Source organism: Capra hircus, chromosome 5 (assembly GCF_001704415.2).
Source record: "Capra hircus breed San Clemente chromosome 5, ASM170441v1, whole genome shotgun sequence".
Taxonomy (NCBI): Eukaryota; Metazoa; Chordata; class Mammalia; order Artiodactyla; family Bovidae; genus Capra; species Capra hircus.
The window spans coordinates 15,587,712-15,605,034 of NC_030812.1; the positions used below are offsets into that span (position 1 = coordinate 15,587,712).

Sequence of the window (17,323 nt, forward strand, 5' to 3'; positions counted from 1 at the left end):
CATGAACCCCTTATTGCCAAATTCATACTTAAATTGAAAAAAGTGGGGAAAACCAATAGACCATTCAGGTATGACCTAAGTCAAATCCCTTATGACTATACAGTGGAAGTGAGAAATAGATTTAAGGGACTAGATCTGATAGACAGAGTGCTTGGTGAACTATGGACAGAGGTTCATGACATTGAGAGGAGTCAGGGAGCAAGACCATCCCCAAGAAAAAGAAATAGAAAGAGCAAAATGGCTGTCTGAGGAACTCAGACAAATAGCTATGAAAAGAAGCAAAAAGCAAAGGAGAAAAGGAAAGCTATAAGCATCTGAATGCAGAGTTCCAAAGAACAGCAAGGACAGATAAGAAAGCCTTCCTCAGCAATCAGTGCAAACAAATAGAGGAAAACAACAAAATGGGAAAGACTAGAGATTTCTTCAAGAAAATTAGAGATACCAAGGGAATATTTCATGCAAAGATGGGCTCAAAAAAGGACAGAAATGGTACGGACCTAACAGAAGCAAAAGATATTAAGAAGGGTGGCAAGAATACACAGAATAACTCTACAAAAAAGATCTTCATAACTCAGATAATCACGATGGTGTGATCACTCACACTCACCTAGGGCCAGACATCCTGGAATGTGAAGTCAAGTGGGCCTTAGGAAGCATCACTACGAACAAAGCTAGTGGAGGTGATGGAAATCCAGTTGAGCTATTTCAAATCCTAAAAGATGATGCTGTGAAAGTGCCGCACTCAATACGCCAGCAAATTTGGAAAACTCAGCAGTGGCCACAGGACTGTAAATGGTCAGTTTACATTCCAATCCCAAAGAAAGGCAATGCCAAAGAATACTCAAACTACTGCACAACAGCACTCATCTCACATGCTAGTAAAGTAATGCTCAAAATTCTCCAAGCCAGGCTTCAGGAATATGTGAACCATAAAATTCCAGATGTTCAAGCTGGTTTTAGAAAAGGCAGAGGAATCAGAGATCAAATTGCCAACATCTGCTGGATCATTGAAAAAGCAAGAGAGTTCCAGAAAAACATCTATTTCTGCTATATTGACTATGCCAAAGCTTTTGACCATGAATCACAATAAACAGTGGAAAATTCTGAAAGAGATGGGAATACCAGACAACCTGACCTGCCTCTTGAGAAATCTGTATGCAGGTCAGGAAGCAGAAGTTAGAACTGGACATGGAACAACAGACTGGTTCCAAATAGGAAAAGGAGTACGTCAAGGCTGTATATTGCCACCCTGCTTATTTAGCTTATATGCAGAGTACATCATGAGAAATGCTGGGCTGGAGGAAGCACAAGCTGGAATCAAGATTGCCAGGAGAAATATCAATAACCTCAGATATGTAGGTGACACCACCCTTATGGCAGAAAGTGAAGAAGAACTAAAGAGCCTCTTGATGAAAGTGAAAGAGGAGAGTGAAAAAGTTGGCTTAAAGCTCAGCATTCAGAAAACTAAGATCATGGCATCTGGTCCCATCACTTCATGGCAAATAGATGGAGAAACAGTGGAAAGAGTGTCAGACTGTATTTTGGGGGCTCCAAAATCACTGCAGATGGTGACTGCAGCCATGAAATTAAAAGATGCTTACTCCCTGGAAGAAAAGTTATGATCGACCTAGACAGCATATGTAAAAAGCAGAGACATTACTTTGTCAACAAAGGTCTGTCCAGTCAAGGCTATGGTTTTTCCAGTGGTCATGTATGGATGTGAGAGTTGCACTGTGAAGAAAGCTGAGTGCCAAAGAATTGATGCTTTTGAACTGTGGTGTTGGAGAAGACTCTTGAGAGTCCTTTGGACTGCAAGGAGATGCAACCAGTCCATCCTAAAGGAGATCAGTTCTGGGTATTCATTGGCAGGACTGATCTTGAAATTGAAACTATAACACTTTGGCCAACCGATGCGAAGAGCTGACTTATTGCAAGGGCCCCAATGCTGGGAAAGATTCAGGAGAAGGGGATAACAGAGAATGAGATGGTTGGATGGCATCACTGACTCAGTCGACATGAGTTTGGGTAAACTCCGGCAGTTGGTGATGGACAGGGAGGCCTGGCGTGCTGCAGTCCACGGGGTCACAAAGAGTTGGACACAACTGAGCGACTGAACTGAACTGACGCCTAGTTCATTGAAGAGTTCCTGGCATACAGTAAGCCCTCAACAAATATCTGTTAAATGATCATATTAACTCCTAATTATGGAATAAGTCAACAACTAATATTTTTAGAGGATTATTACCTGCCAGGAATAGAGATATGTGCTTTGCAAAGATTTTGTATGTAATCCTCAGAATTACTCCAGAATAGATTGGCTTAACAAGGTTGGTTGGACTCAGATGCCCATGTTGATTGTTATTGGGTTTTACTTAACCAGGGCTTTCCAGACAGCACAAGTCATCAAGAATCTTCCTGCCAGTGCAGGGGACATAAGAGACTCAACTTTGATCCCTGGGTTAGGAATATCCCTTGGAAGAGGAAAATGGCAACCCACTCCAGTATTCTTGCCTGGAAAATCCCATGGACAGAGGAGCCTGGTGGGCTACATCCATGGGATTTCAGAGTCACACATGACTGAGCACACACAGTTTACAGTTTTTATTAATTGCCCTTCTGAGGCAGGAGATAGATGGGTCCCAGGAAGAGTGGCTTTTGTCCCCTGTTGAGAGATACTCCAAAATAGCAGGAGAGAGGAGAAGCTGAGCTATGCTCAGGTAAGAGAGCATATATTTCTCATTCTGGAGGTCACGGAGACCTTCCAGACTACACATGTGCAGAAAGTCTCCTTGGTGATCAATGGAGAGAAGGTATCACCTCTGAGCAAGTGATGCCAACCTCCCCATAGGCCTCTTGGCTATAACTGATCGTGGCTGAGACATGTGTGTACACATGGGAGGACCCTGAGATATACCAAATACAGACTCAGAATCAGGCAAAGCAAGACGACTGGCCAAAGGAAATTGGAAGGAAATTGTTATAGATATCTCTTCCACTTGTATTAAATCCCTCTGTATCAATCTGTATTAAACTGGTGATCTTCCAATAAAAGCAATTCAAACTACCACTAGGTCTTGACTCTCTCTCTCCCTCTCTGAGTCCACCAATGTGTCTGTCAACAGGTACCCTTTTTACATCCTAATAAATACTTACCTTGCTTCATCACTTTGTTTCTTTGTGGAAATTCATTTCTACACAGCTGATGGGCTAAGATGTTTCACTGGCCACTGAATCCTTGTGGCCTAGTGGTTAGGACTCAATGCTCTCCCTGCCATGGCCTGACCCTCAATCTCTCTGGCAGGGAAGCAAAATCCTGCTTCAGCTCCTTCAGGCTGAGGTCACTTGAGGTCACTTTTACAGCACTATGATCTATAAGAAATATATATTTGGTCTTTGTTCACAGTTCTATGCTTAAAGCTCCCCAAACCTTTGGCATTTCCTAAGTGCTAAAAGCTTTAAAATGTCTCTTGTGTTAATAAGATGAGTTGAGAAATGCACTAAGGATGGGAGCTGGCTGCCAGGAGAACCAGGCATGTGATTAGAGGGTTGGAAATTTCAGTCTCACCTTCAGAACTCCTGGGAGATGAAAGGGACTGGAGGTTGAATCAGTTACCAGTGGTCAATGATTTAATCAACCAAGCTTTTGTAATGAAGCCTCTAAAACAACCCACAAGAGTGGGGTTCAGAGAGCTTCCATGCTGATGGACATGTGTAGGAACTGGCAGAGTAGCATGTCTGGAGAGGGTGTGGAAACGTTGCATCCTTCCCCTATACCTTGTTCTAGATATCTCTTCCATCTGTATTAAATCCCTCTGTGTCAATCTGTATTAAACTGGTGATCTAGTAAGTGAAATGTTTTTCTGAGTACTGAGCCACTTTACAAGTTAATCAATCCTGGGAAGGGGTCTTGGGAACCTTTGAGCTTCATCCAGTTGGTTAGAAGCATAGGCAAGAATTTGGGCTTGCGGCTGGCATCTGAAGTGGTGGTGGTGGTTGTGGTAGGGTATTGTGAAGCAGTGTGAGCCCTCAACCTGCAGGACCTGATGCTATTTCCCAGTAGACAGTGTCAGAATCAAGTTGAATTCTTGGACAATTTGCTGGTGTCTGAGAATTGTTTGATGTTATGAGAAAAGTACTCTATACCCTCTGACACACAAACTTTGGAATTGGGTCCAGGAGTCTAAAAGACCCACCAACATCCCTTCACTTCCACAGTTCATCAAGCATATTGTTATAATAGCATCATTTTTCTAAAGATTCCCTATAATTCTGCTTTTTTTTTGTTTAAAACCTTTGAATGATTTATATCTCCGTGAAATTTCAAGTGAGATGCATTGTAATTGGGCTACTGCCTACATTTCTAATCTATTTTTCTGGGATTACTTCTAACAATTACTATTAGGGCTATGGGGGTCTACTCCTTAAATTATGCCATTTACCTTATTATCTGTGCCCTACCATTGTTTCTGTTGTTTTCTGTGCCTTGATTTACTTTCTTGTTGCCTGCTTAATTGTCTCCTAACTCTTAGAAAACAGGTGACTCAGTGGTAAAGAATCTGCCTGCTAGTGCAGGAGACTCAAGAGATGAGGGTTTGATCCTTGGGTCAGTAAGATCTCCTGGAGGAGGAAATGACAACCCACTTCAGTATTCTTGCCTGGAGAATCCCCTTGACAGAGGATCCTGGTGAGTACAGTCCATGGAGTCACAGAGAGCTGGACACAACTGAATGACTGAGCATATGCCTTGTTAATTAGCCCCGATTCACCCTTAAAATTCAACTCTAATTCTCATCCTCATTTGCTTGAAAGAGATACTGTGGAAGCTAGATATGCCTGAATTTGCATCCTGGATTTTCTACTACTGGCTGTGTGATTTTAGGCAAGGTCTTAATCCTCAGGTTCTTCATTTTAAAACTGGCACATTAACAACTTAGTTCAAGGGTTATTTCTTTGATTATGCTAAGTCGCTTCAGTCGTGTCTGACTCTGTGTGACCCCAGAGATGGTAGCCCACTAGGCTCCGCTGTCCCTGGGATCTCCAGGCAAGAACACTGGAGTGGGTTGCCTTTTCCTTCTCCAATGCATGAAAATGAAAAGTGAAAGTCAAGTCGCTCAGTCGTGTCCGACTCTTAGCGACCCCATGGCCTGCAGCCTACCAGGCCCCTCTGTCCATGGGATTCTCCAGGCAAGAGTACTGGAGTGGGGTGCCATTGCCTTCTCTGTTCTTTGATTATAGGAGAAAACAAAGCAACGAGAACTTGGCACATACCCTAGGAAAGTCCATTAGATCAATTCCGTACCCCAACATAATCAGTGGAATTAACTGCTCCCATTTAGTTCACAGTTCTACTTCAAAACCTGTAGAAATTATACCTGTTTAAATTCCCAAATCTAACCATCTGGCAGCCACGAAGTAGACTGCAGACGAATAAATGCTGAATTTATTGATATATAATCGAAGTATACTATACTTTCTCAAGTGTACTATTCTTTCTTAAGTTTCTTAAATGCAATCAGTGGGGACTGTTTTGTTATTATTTACTACTAGTAATAAAGAGGTGATTGATTCTGCGTTTTCATAAGCTTTCTACACCTTTTACATCAATAGTACCACACAGTTCAGCATTGAAATCAAACAATGAATTAAATAGAATGACTCATACTAGGAAAGGTCTCCAGGCCCATCAGGTCTTCTTATAGTTTAAGGCAAATATAAATGTCAATGTCAGGTCAAAAGATATAGGGTTAAAAAGTAGGGTGACTCGTGGGAAAAAAAGGCAGTACACAGCCAGTCGGAGGCTGGGACCAGATCTGCTACCACACGTGAGAACAGCTATTTAACATAATGGAAACACTTCTGGGCCAGTGCTTTTTTCAGTACGCTTTGTAAATAATTAGTATTTAAATATATGCAAACTGCTTTTCAACTACTTGAGCAGAGATACTGGCTGGTAAAAACTTGTTGAGTCTTCTCGCTGTGTGATAACACAAAGTTTCCCTTCTGCTTCTTGTGGCAGTGATCTTCTCCTGCTTTACAATGTGTCAGGAGGCAAGGTCTCAGAACTTGCTAAAATACTTCCTGATGATTAGTAATTATTGTTTTTCTTTGGATTCATTTTCTTCAGCGAGGAAGGAGTCACCTACCTAATTTAAATCTATTGCCTGTGATATTAGTGATGACAGTTTATTTCAGCTAATGAGGAACTTTACAAGATGGCTGTATTGCAACCTAGATCCTGGCTCAGAGTTGTCCTTTTATTCATTGACGAAGGTGTGTAACTTCTCATTAACATTAGAAAGAACTGTGAAAGTATAATGGTTACAGAATAGAACAGAATGGATTGTGTCTAGGGGTTAATTTTAATTGCATATAACTGTATTTGGAAGGGCAGCTTAGAAATGACTGTTTAATGATAAGAAACACATTTCTTAACTACAAATAGCAACTGATCTTAGACAAACATTTGTTGTGCCTATAATTCTATTAAAATGAACATTATGGAAGTCCAAGTTTATTTTTTCAAGCATTGAAAATATAATTTTTAATGAGAAATAAATGTCTGTTGTTGATAAACTATTCAGGCTGTGGTATTTTGCAAAGCTATCTTGAAAAGGCTAAGATATTGTGTTTTAGACTGATATGGGGAGAAGGAAATAGCAACCCACTCCAGTGTTCTTGCCTGGAGAATCCCAGGGACAGAGGAGCCTGGTGGGCTGCTGTCCATGGGGTCACACAGAGTAAGACATGACTGAAGTGACTTAGCAGAGCAGCAGCAGCAGACTGATACTGAAGTTGAAATCAGTATGATTGTGGAATAAAAATGAATATAGTCTGCAAGAGATCCTCACTCTACTATGAAGCTTGTAATGTGTCTAAATATTAGGGGGTATAACTACTTGTACATGAGACAGAAAAAAAAACACATTGAAAAGTTCACCTGTATAAATGACCAACAAACATTTGTTGAGAAATCTTTTATGCACAAACTGTTGAGTTTTTTTTTTTTTTAAGAAGGCTGAAGAGGCAAAGCAAAAAACTAATTAGCTACAACACATAGTTATGCATTGCTTTCTAATAGAATATTAGTTATATTGTAATCTGGAGGAAAATGTTTATAATTTACTCAGTGATTCAAAGCATGTGCATGAGTGCTAAGTCATTTCAGTCATGCCCAACTCTTTGCCACCCTATGGACTGTAGCCTGACAGGCTCCTCTGTCCATAGGATTCTCCAGGCAGGAATACTGCAACCCAGGGATTGAATCTATGTCTCTATGTCTCTTGGATTGGTAGGTGGGTTCTTTACCACTAGTGTCACCTGGGAAGTCCTAAATTATTTTAAAAATGACCTAAAAGTCAAGCTGATAATCACAGAATAGTCAAGATACATCGAAATGTGAAGATCATTAGTTCAATTGCAAATTTATGCATAAGGAAAAATATTAATGCTAGGGACTCCAAGGGGAAGATTTAATTTATTGATAGGACAAAGGCTAGGTTGAGGTTTCCTTTTCAAGATTTGAAATTGCCTAAAGTCTAAAATCGTAGTGTCTTATGTAGTCATTAAATCCAAAGTCACAAAGTAAAATATAAAACGTATATAATCAAATATAGGAGAAATAGAACTACTATGCTACACTTCAGATTGATATTCTGTTTAAAACTGGATTCACCATAGTCAGTAGTTCTTTCATTATAAATGATTGTGCTTTTTCTGTTGAGAATCAAATGTAATCTATCTAGGCTTACGGGCTTCCCCTGGGGCTCAGCAGTAAAGAATCCACGTGCAATGCAGGAGATAGGTTTAATGGGGAACCTATCCTGATAGTTTCTAGTCGGGAAGATCCTGTGGAGAATGAAAAGCAACCCACTCCAGTATTCTTGCCTAGGAAATCCCATGGACAAAGGAGACTGGTGAGTTATGTCCGGGTTGCAAGAGTTGGATACGACTTAGTGACTAAACAACAATGACGACATGCAATACATGCATCTTAAGCACTAGAATCAAATTCTGTTTGGTGAGTAAGATGTTCACCTATGGGAACTAGTGATAACAGTGGGAATAACAGATTTATGTCTCCCATTTCCTTCTCATGTCACTGAGGTATACCAAGTGAAATGGAATGTAAAACTGTCTAACACAAATTTATGTAAGTTGTTATTTCTGTATCTCTCACATTCTCTCTGGCTTTTGCTGACCTTTTACAGTTTTATTTGAGTTAAATTTGTTTAGGATAGTCCTACATTCTAATGCATGAGAGATAAAGATTGAATAAAATTTTAAAGAGAGAGCAAGACTAGATTATGAATATGTATGATATCAATATTCATACATCAATATCAGTATGAATGAACAGCAATAATGAAGCAATATATCAATTGAAACAAAGCATAAAAAATGGAAATTTCATGACAATATCTGCAATGTTCAAATGATCCAAGTTTCACAAAAATGGCCAGCTAGGGGAGATTCTAGGTTCTAACAGAATTAACTTGGTCCATGAATATGTGAAGAAGGAAGAATTTTATATAAAAGTCTAGTTTTTTTTTTTCAATTAGAGTGTACAACAATAATAAACTTTCATTCCCACATTACAACAACTTACTGGACCTAAGCATTAACTAATCCTCATTTAGATGCAGGCAGGGGAGGAGCTTCCTTGGTGGCTAAGAAGGTAAAGAACCCACCTGGGTAGGGAAGAGCCCCTGGGGAAGGGAATGACTACCCACACTACTATTCTTGGAGAATACTTGGAAGCCTGGAGCCTTCCATGAACAGAGTAGCCCAGTGGGTTATAGTCCATGGGGTCGCAAAGAGTAGGACATGACTGAGGGACTAAGCAAATTTAGATGGAGAAGCCTTTTCTCTTTCATATAATCTCCCCACCTCCAATTTCTCAATAGTTTACTACTGAAGTGCATTACTCATTTATATTTCTTACATGATTCTTGACAGTTGAGTATGCAACATCTGATCCAGAGGAAAGGGAACCCAAGCTGTAAAAGTTTAGGGTATTTTTGTTTCTAATGGTATGGGTATCCTTGAGGTGGAGAGAGATGTAACATATACACTTTAAGCATTTTCATCCTGTTAGAAGAGAAAAAAGCAAAAAAATAAGTCTTTTCATGAGATATGACTCTCTGAGCTTTATTTCACTGGATCTTTATTCATCTGACCTCATATTTTATATCCTAATAATTAGAGAAAAGTATTCTGATTGTATATTTGATTGTTTATAAGGTGGAAGTATGCTCAAATTATATTTTTTGGCTATTCCTGGTCTCTGTAAGAGCGAATTTTGATGATTTATCCACTGTTTTATATAACTTATTAACTTTAATAAGTGGTATTGATGATTACGCATACATGTATATCTATCCAACTCAAATAATATTTATATTTCTAATTGTAAATTCAAATCTTGGCAAAATTGTCATCCATTTCAATGTCTTATGTATCTTATTTAGTGTGAACCCACGTGTCAGGGGGCTTCCCTGGTGGCTCAGATGTTAAAGCGTCTGCCTTCAATGCAGGAGACCTAGGTTTGATCCCTGGAATGGGAAGATCCCCTGGAGAAGGAAATGGCAACCCACTCCAGTATTCTTGCCTGGAGAATCCCATGGATGGAGGAGCCTGGTGGGCTACAGCCCATGGGGTCGCAAAGAGTCGGACACGACTGAGCGACTTCACTTTCACTTTCATGTGTCAGGACCTGGTGACATCTGAAGCCCTGGTTACATGTAAGTATTGATAGTGTAGGGCCCAAGCTAATAAATTTTAAATGATAACACTATTATTTCTAAGTATGTCCTTTCAGATTCCTACAGTAGATACAAGAGAGTTAAATACATTGAAAATGAGGCAAAGAATTACCTTTACCTTATTTAGGAGGAGGCATAGCTAGGATGCTCAGAGGGCATTTGAAAAAATGCCCCAAATTCTTCTGTGTGATGTACTCTCTTTTGAATATGACTGTAACTTCTCTCATCAAGAGGTAGAGCCTATTTTCCACATATGGGTTTAGGTTGACTTTTTGATATGTTTCAGCCAAATGAGTGCCATAGAATTGACAGTGTATTCAGATCTAAGCCTAGAACTCAGGCCTTGCATGCTTCAATTTTCCCTCCTAGAACCCTGACTGCCATGGGAACAGGCCAGGCTAGCTTGCTGGAGGTACAAAGGTCATCATCTCAGCCAAGGCCTTCCTAGAGCAGCCAGCTTCCAGACAATGGAGGAGTTGAGCGCAAACACATGAGTAAGCCAAGGAGCACAGTCAAGCCCACTCCAGAATGGCAGAATGGTCCAGGTGACCTTGGAAACTCAGAGGGAAACTACACTGCTGTTTCAAGCCACCAGTCAGCAATTTCCAAAGTGTGATCAATGGTTACCTGGGATCTCCATCACCTTTTTCTGTGCAACTGCAAGGTTAAAATTACTTTGATAATTATATTAAGACTTTGTGTTTTAGTCCTCATTCTGTAAAGAGCTTACAGTGGAGATTTCCAAAGTCTTCACAAGGTATGATATCAAAAGAGAATGAATATAGTACAGAGAGGAGGATCCAACAATCTCTTATTGAGCCACACATTAAAGAGGTTAGCAAAAATAGAAAACAATGCTGCTCTTCTCACTAAATTTTGCTTTGCTTAAAAAAGGCAGCTATTTTTCATAAAACATGTTATTTATAAGTAATAGTGTTCAAGTAAATGATGAATATATTAAATTTTATATTTTAGTTTCTAATCCAGTAAATATCAATGTAAAATGCACATAACCTCTTTGGAGTCCTCAATAATTTTTAAGATGGATCCTTATAACAAAATAGTTTGAGAATTGCTACACTTTTCTTATTTATTTAACATTCTACATTATGAGAATAGCAGTTTGTTTCTCAAATAAAAATCACTGTTTTGTCCTTCATGATGTAATTCCCCTAGTATATTGCAATTTTAAAGCCTTGGGATCCGTAGACAGTGGATATATGTGTTTTCATTTCTAGAATAATACTGAGTCATTTTCAGCCTTATTATTCTATATTTTAAAAATGAGGCTTATTTCCTTTCTAAAACACATGCAGATAAATATTATTCTAATTTGTAAGCAAATATTTACTTGCCAATTTTATAGAAAGCAATAATTTCCATGGAATATAGAAATACAGAAGCTGAGAATTTTAACTAAGAGAACATCCATTCAAAATTTTGCCAAATGTAGCTTGAGGTTGAAGGTTGAAGACTCCCAGTGGAGTTGTGGTAATGATGCACTTGGGGAGGTTAAGTTGCTCATAAATTTTACTCTATGAAGATCAAAATGAAAGATTTTGAACTGGATATGCTTCACTGCTCTAAAATTATGTAAAGAATTGAAATAAAATGTGAGCAATGACTACTCAGTTTCTGAGAACTCTATGTTTATAACAAAAGACAGATAATATGGGACAACACATCTGCTCTGATGAAACGATGATAAAGAGTTAAAATTTTCTGTGGGCTAATACTGCATACTGCAATGAGTAATAGCTTACTAAAATATCACATATGAAGCTGGATAATTCAACTGTATTTGACTACAATAGCTTCTTTTGCTTATTTCTTTAACTCTTTGAGTTAGCAGTAGATAGTCAGAAAAGCGGAAATGCATGAAGTAGAATATGTAATTAAAGAGCCCTACCCTCCAATGCCTTCAAGCTGGAATCAAGATTTCTGGGAGAAATATCAATAACCTCAGATATGCAGATGACACCACCCTTATGGCAGAAAGTGAAGAGGAACTAAAAAGCCTCTTGATGAAAGTGAAAGTGGAGAGTGGAAAAGTTGGCTTAAAGCTCACCATTCAGAAAACGAAGATCATGGCATCCAGTCCCATCACTTCATGGGAAATAGATGGGGAAACAGTGGAAACAGTGTCAGACTTTATTTTGAGGGGCTCCAAAATCACTGCAGATAGTGACTGCAGCCATGAAATTAAAAGACGCTTACTCCTTGGAAGAAAAGTTATGAGCAACCTAGATAGCATATTCAAAACCAGAGACATTACATTGCCGACTAAGGTCCGTCGATTCAAGGCTATGATTTTACCGGTGGTCATGTATGGATGTGAGAGTTGGACTGTGAAGAAGGCTGAGCACTGAAGAATTGATGCTTTTGAACTGTGGTGTTGGAGCAGACTCTTGAGAGTCCCTTGGACTGCAAGGAGATCCAACCGGTCCATTCTGAAGGAGATCAGCCCCGGGATTTCTTTGGAAGGAATGATGCTAAAGCTGAAACGCCAACACTTTGGCCACCTCATGCAAAGAACTGACTCATTGGAAAAGACGCTGATGCTAGGAGGGATTGGGGGCAGGAGGAGAAGGGGACAACAGAGGATGACATGGCTGGATGGCATCACTGACTCGATGGACGTGAGTCTGAGTGAACTTCAGGAGTTGGTGATGGACAGGGAGGCCTGGCGTGCTGCGATTCATGGGGTCGCAAAGAGTTGCACACGACTGAATGACTGAACTCAACCCTTCAATGCCGGAGAAGGCAATGGCACCCCACTCCAGTACTCTTGCCTGGAAAATCCCACAAACGCAGAAGCCTGGTGGGCTGCAGTCCATGGGGTCGCTCAGAGTCGGACAAAACTGTGCGACTTCACTTTCACTTTCATGCATTGGAGAAGGAAATGGCAACCCACTCCAGTGTTCTTGCCTGGAAAATCCCAGGGACAGGGGAGCCTGGTGGGCTGCCGTCTATGGGACAGCACAGAGTTGGACACGACTGAAGCTACTTAGCAGAAGCAGCAACCCTTCAATGCAGAGATATATTACTTTGCCAACAAAGATCTGTCTAGTTAAGGCTATAGTTTTTCCAGTGGTCATGTATGGATGTTAGAGTTGGACTGTGAAGAAAGCTGAGCGCCGAAAAATTGATGCTTTTGAACTGTGGTGTTGGAGAAGACTCTTGAGAGTCCCTTGGACTGCAAGGAGATCCAACCAGTCCATCCTAAAGGAGATCAGGCCTGGGTGTTCATTGGAAGGACTGATGCTGAAGCTGAAACTCCAATACTTTGGCCACCTCATGCAAAGAGTTGACTCGTTGGAAAAGACCCTGGTGCTGGGAGGGATTGGGGGCAGGAGGAGAAAGGGACGACAGAGGATGAGATCGCTGGATGGCATCACCAACTCGATGGACATGAGTTTGAGTGAACTGCGAGAGTTAGTGATGGACATGGGGGCCTGGTGTGTTGTGATTCATGGGGTCGCAAAGAGTCGGACACGACTGAGGGACTGAACTGAACTGAACCCTTCAATGCATTGAAATGAAAAACTAACTACATACATTACAAGTATTTGGGACAACACAAATTATTGTGAATTTTAATTGCTACTAGACCCTTGAAAAATAAAATTTACACAATAAACCAGCTTATGGAAATGATCTCAGTTCTGATGGATTAAAATTTATATTTGAAAATCTCCCTTTGGCAAGAAACAGTTTGTTATAACTGAATATTTGAATGTTTTTGTAATGGCATTTTCACATTATCTTTGAAAAAAAAAAACAGAAAAAATAGCATGTGCTGTATTTTAATGTTCATCGCAGCACTGTTTATAATAGCCAGGACATGGAAACAACCTAGATGTCCATCAGCAGATGAATGGATAAGAAAGCTGTGGTACATATACACAATGGAGTATTACTCAGCCGTTAAAAAGAATTCATTTGAATCAGTTCTGATGAGATGGATGAAACTGGAGCCAATTATACAGAGTGAAGTAAGCCAGAAAGAAAAACACCAATACAGTATACTAACACATATATATGGAATTTAGGAAGATGGCAATGACGACCCTGTATGCAAGACAGGAAAAAAGACACAGATGTGTATAATGGACTTTTGGACTCAGAGGGAGAGGGAGAGGGTGGGATGATTTGGGAGAATGGGAATTCTAACATGTATACTATCATGTAAGAATTGAATCGCCAGTCCATGTCTGACGTAGGGTGCAGCATGCTTGGGGCTGGTGCATGGGGATGACCCAGAGAGATGTTGTGGGGAGGGAGGTGGGAGGGGGGTTCATGTTTGGGAACGCATGTAAGAATTAAAGATTTTAAAATTTAAAAAATAAAAAAATAAAATTAAAAAAAAAAAAGTAAAAAATAATCATGGATTTCATACTGAAAAACATGGACATTTTAATACTATTTTCCACAAATAAATTTTATTAATTTAAACCAATGTGAAAGTGCTAGGCTCCAAAGGGAGTAAACAAAAATGTTTGAAATGTTTATGCTGGAAAATGCCCAAAACAGCTACTTTATATACACATTTTTCACATGAATAAAGAGAATAAAACTTGTGAATATGTCCTTTCCAATTTTAGCCACCTTTTCCAATTACCATATCCTCTCATTAGAGAGTCTACATGGGCACTTTATTAATTGCCTGCTTAGTTAAACAGTAAGCACTAATAGTAATTACAAGAATCCCAAAGGCTCTAAAATTAATATTGTGTATTCAAGGAGCCTAAAAGATTAGAAGAGGAACCCAAAGTAAGTGTTTTTGTTTTCTTCAAAAGCAGAATCAAACAAAGATTATACTCCATCTCTGGTAACCCACTCCAGTATTCCTGCCTGGGAAATCCCATGGACAGAGCCTGGAGGGCTATCCCATGGGGTCATAAAGAGTTGGACATGACTGAACACACACACGTTCACGCATACTCCTTTTCACTGCTGACAGGGCTTAATAGTTTATTAATATTAATATGATAATGTCCTTGCTCCAGGGAAGAGAAAAAAGTAGCAGAATCATATCAGAATTATGAAGGAAAAGGTTGGAGACCTGTGGAGGTAGAAACTTAGTTTGAATTAAAGTTTTAGCAGAGGACAGCCTTTTAAGTTGAGACCAAAGAGAAAAATGTCATTATTTACATCATTTGTAAAATATAAATAATTAATCATTTGCATTTTAAGAGACTCTAAACATGCAATGCCTCTAATTCTTCTTTGTATGTACCCCCTTTTCAATCAGAAAAAATCCCTAGCAATGTAGATTCACAGTTCAGAGAAATCATTTTCTAAGGACAAGAGCCAAATACAAAATACTTTCAGACAAAGAAAAACTGAAAAATATTCACTAAAGCAAAGTCTAAAAATGTACTTCAGGTAAATAGATAAGGTGAAAGTTCTAATAAGAAGCAACACTGAAAAAACAGTGATGAATATGCAAATAAACTTAATATTAATTTATGATATAATAATAACATATCTAATTCTTGGAGTAATAGAGCAAAAATAGCCACAACATTGTTTAAAAACATTGATGGCATCTGGTAAAAAAATAATCTAATATACTTGCATTTTAGGAAAAACTTAAAGACATTAACATGCTTCTGTGTGTGTGTGTGTATTCATTTGCTTCATGAGGTATCTTAATTGTATTAGTTGTAATAGAATATTTTATTATTGTTCTAACTATGACTTGTATTTTTTTTCTTTTAGCTTCAATAAATTTCCAAGTTTTAATAAAAACATCAAGTTATATGCTTTGATAAACTCAGAAGTTGCCAATAAACATCCCTTAGAGTTTATAGTGAAAAAAGTACTGTTGAACAAATAGAATGCATGCATATAAAACTAATAAGCAGACACCCTCAGATTTAGGCTCAGAGGTAAAGAATCTGCCTGCAATTCAGATCACCTTGAAATGTAGGAAACATGGGTTTGATCCCTGGGTCAGGAAGATCCTCTGGAGAGGGAAATGGCAACCCACTCCAGTATTTTGCCTGGGAAATCCCATGGATGGAGGAGCCTGGTGGGCTGTAGTCCATGGGGTTGCAAGAGTTGGTCATGACTAAGTGACTAAACCACCACCACTAACTGCCCTAAGACAATTTGACTTGTGGAATATCTTTGATAATATAAAATGATAAATATCTTCAATAAATATATAAAGTATAGCCCCTCAAAATTCCACTGTGAATTACACTCAGTCTCACCTTAAGAAAGAAGTTGTCACAATCTGTCCTGTGTAGAAAATGTTGATATACTGGAAAAAAGAAAGTCCAATATTACTAACTCAATCCTCTTGTTATTTTTAAAAGTAAAATAAAAATTATTCTAGATAATTTGCTATTCCCGTGAAATCATATTATATTCATACTTTCTAGTTTTCCAAAATATAGAAAGAACTTTTAATATAATTATTTAATAAATGTATCTCACAGAATATTTCTTTATATTAAGTTAAATTATTCATTAAAAGTAGCCATATTAAATGTTTGAAGCTTATATTATATGCTATAAAAATACACACATATGTCTTTTAACATTATCATTGATTTTATTTGAACTAGTAAATAAATTAGATACATTTTACAATATTTCACATAAGCAGAGAATTATTTGTCTTTAGAAAGTAACTGCAGTGCATGTTACCTAGGTTCACATCACCTAAAAATTGTATGGGCTAGTTTGTTCCATGTTTATCCATGTTTTGATTTTTCCATCAGCTATAAAGGTATAAAACATTCAAGAGATTGTTCCTGCTACAACATTATAAATTCATTGCCTGGAACAGTTTGTTATTGACTACCAGATTTTGTTAACAAAGTTATTGAAAAGAAAATTGTGCAGATATAACACAATGAATACATGAAGAAAAGTCTCTAATAATGTCTTTAAAGTCATTTGCATATTCTTTAAGCAAAGATAGCTTGAGGAAAATATATTGTTATTTTGCATGTTTCTCAACTGGGCTTAAATCCCACTGCTGGCCATACACATCGAGGAAACCAGAATTGAAAGGGACACATGTACCCCAATGTTCATCACAGCACTGTTTATAATAGCCAGGACGTGGAAGCAACCTAGACGTCCATCAGCAGATGAATGGATAAGAAAGCTGTGGTACATATACACAATGGAGTATTACTCAGCCATTAAAAAGAATACATTTGAATCAGTTCTAATGAGGTGGATGAAACTGGAATCGATTATACAGAGTGAATTAAGCCAGAAAGAAAAACACCAATACAGTATATTAACACATATATATATGGAATTGAGAAAGATGGTAATAATAACCCTGTATGTGAGACAGCAAAAGAGACACAGATGTATAGAACAGACTTTTGGACACTGTGGGAGAGGGTGAGGGTGGGATGATTTGGGAGAATGGCATTGAAACATGTATACTATCATGTAAGAAACGAATCACCAGTCTAGGTTCGATACAGGATACAGGGTGCTTGGGGCTGGTGCACTGGGATGACCCAGAGAGATGATATGGGGAGGGTGGTGGGAAGGGGGTTCAGGATTGGGAACTCATGTACACTGTG

At 38.7% G+C, this 17,323-nt stretch overlaps 1 protein-coding gene across 1 annotated transcript in view; it reads right to left on the minus strand.

Moving 5' to 3' along the window:
* The window catches only part of MGAT4C (MGAT4 family member C), a 70,122-nt gene extending 54,096 nt beyond the window's left edge, over positions 1-16,026 (minus strand). Inside the window, exon 1 of the mRNA XM_005679782.3 lies at positions 15,983-16,026. The gene's annotated coding sequence lies outside the window, so the exon portion shown is untranslated. The remainder of the gene's footprint in view (positions 1-15,982) is intronic.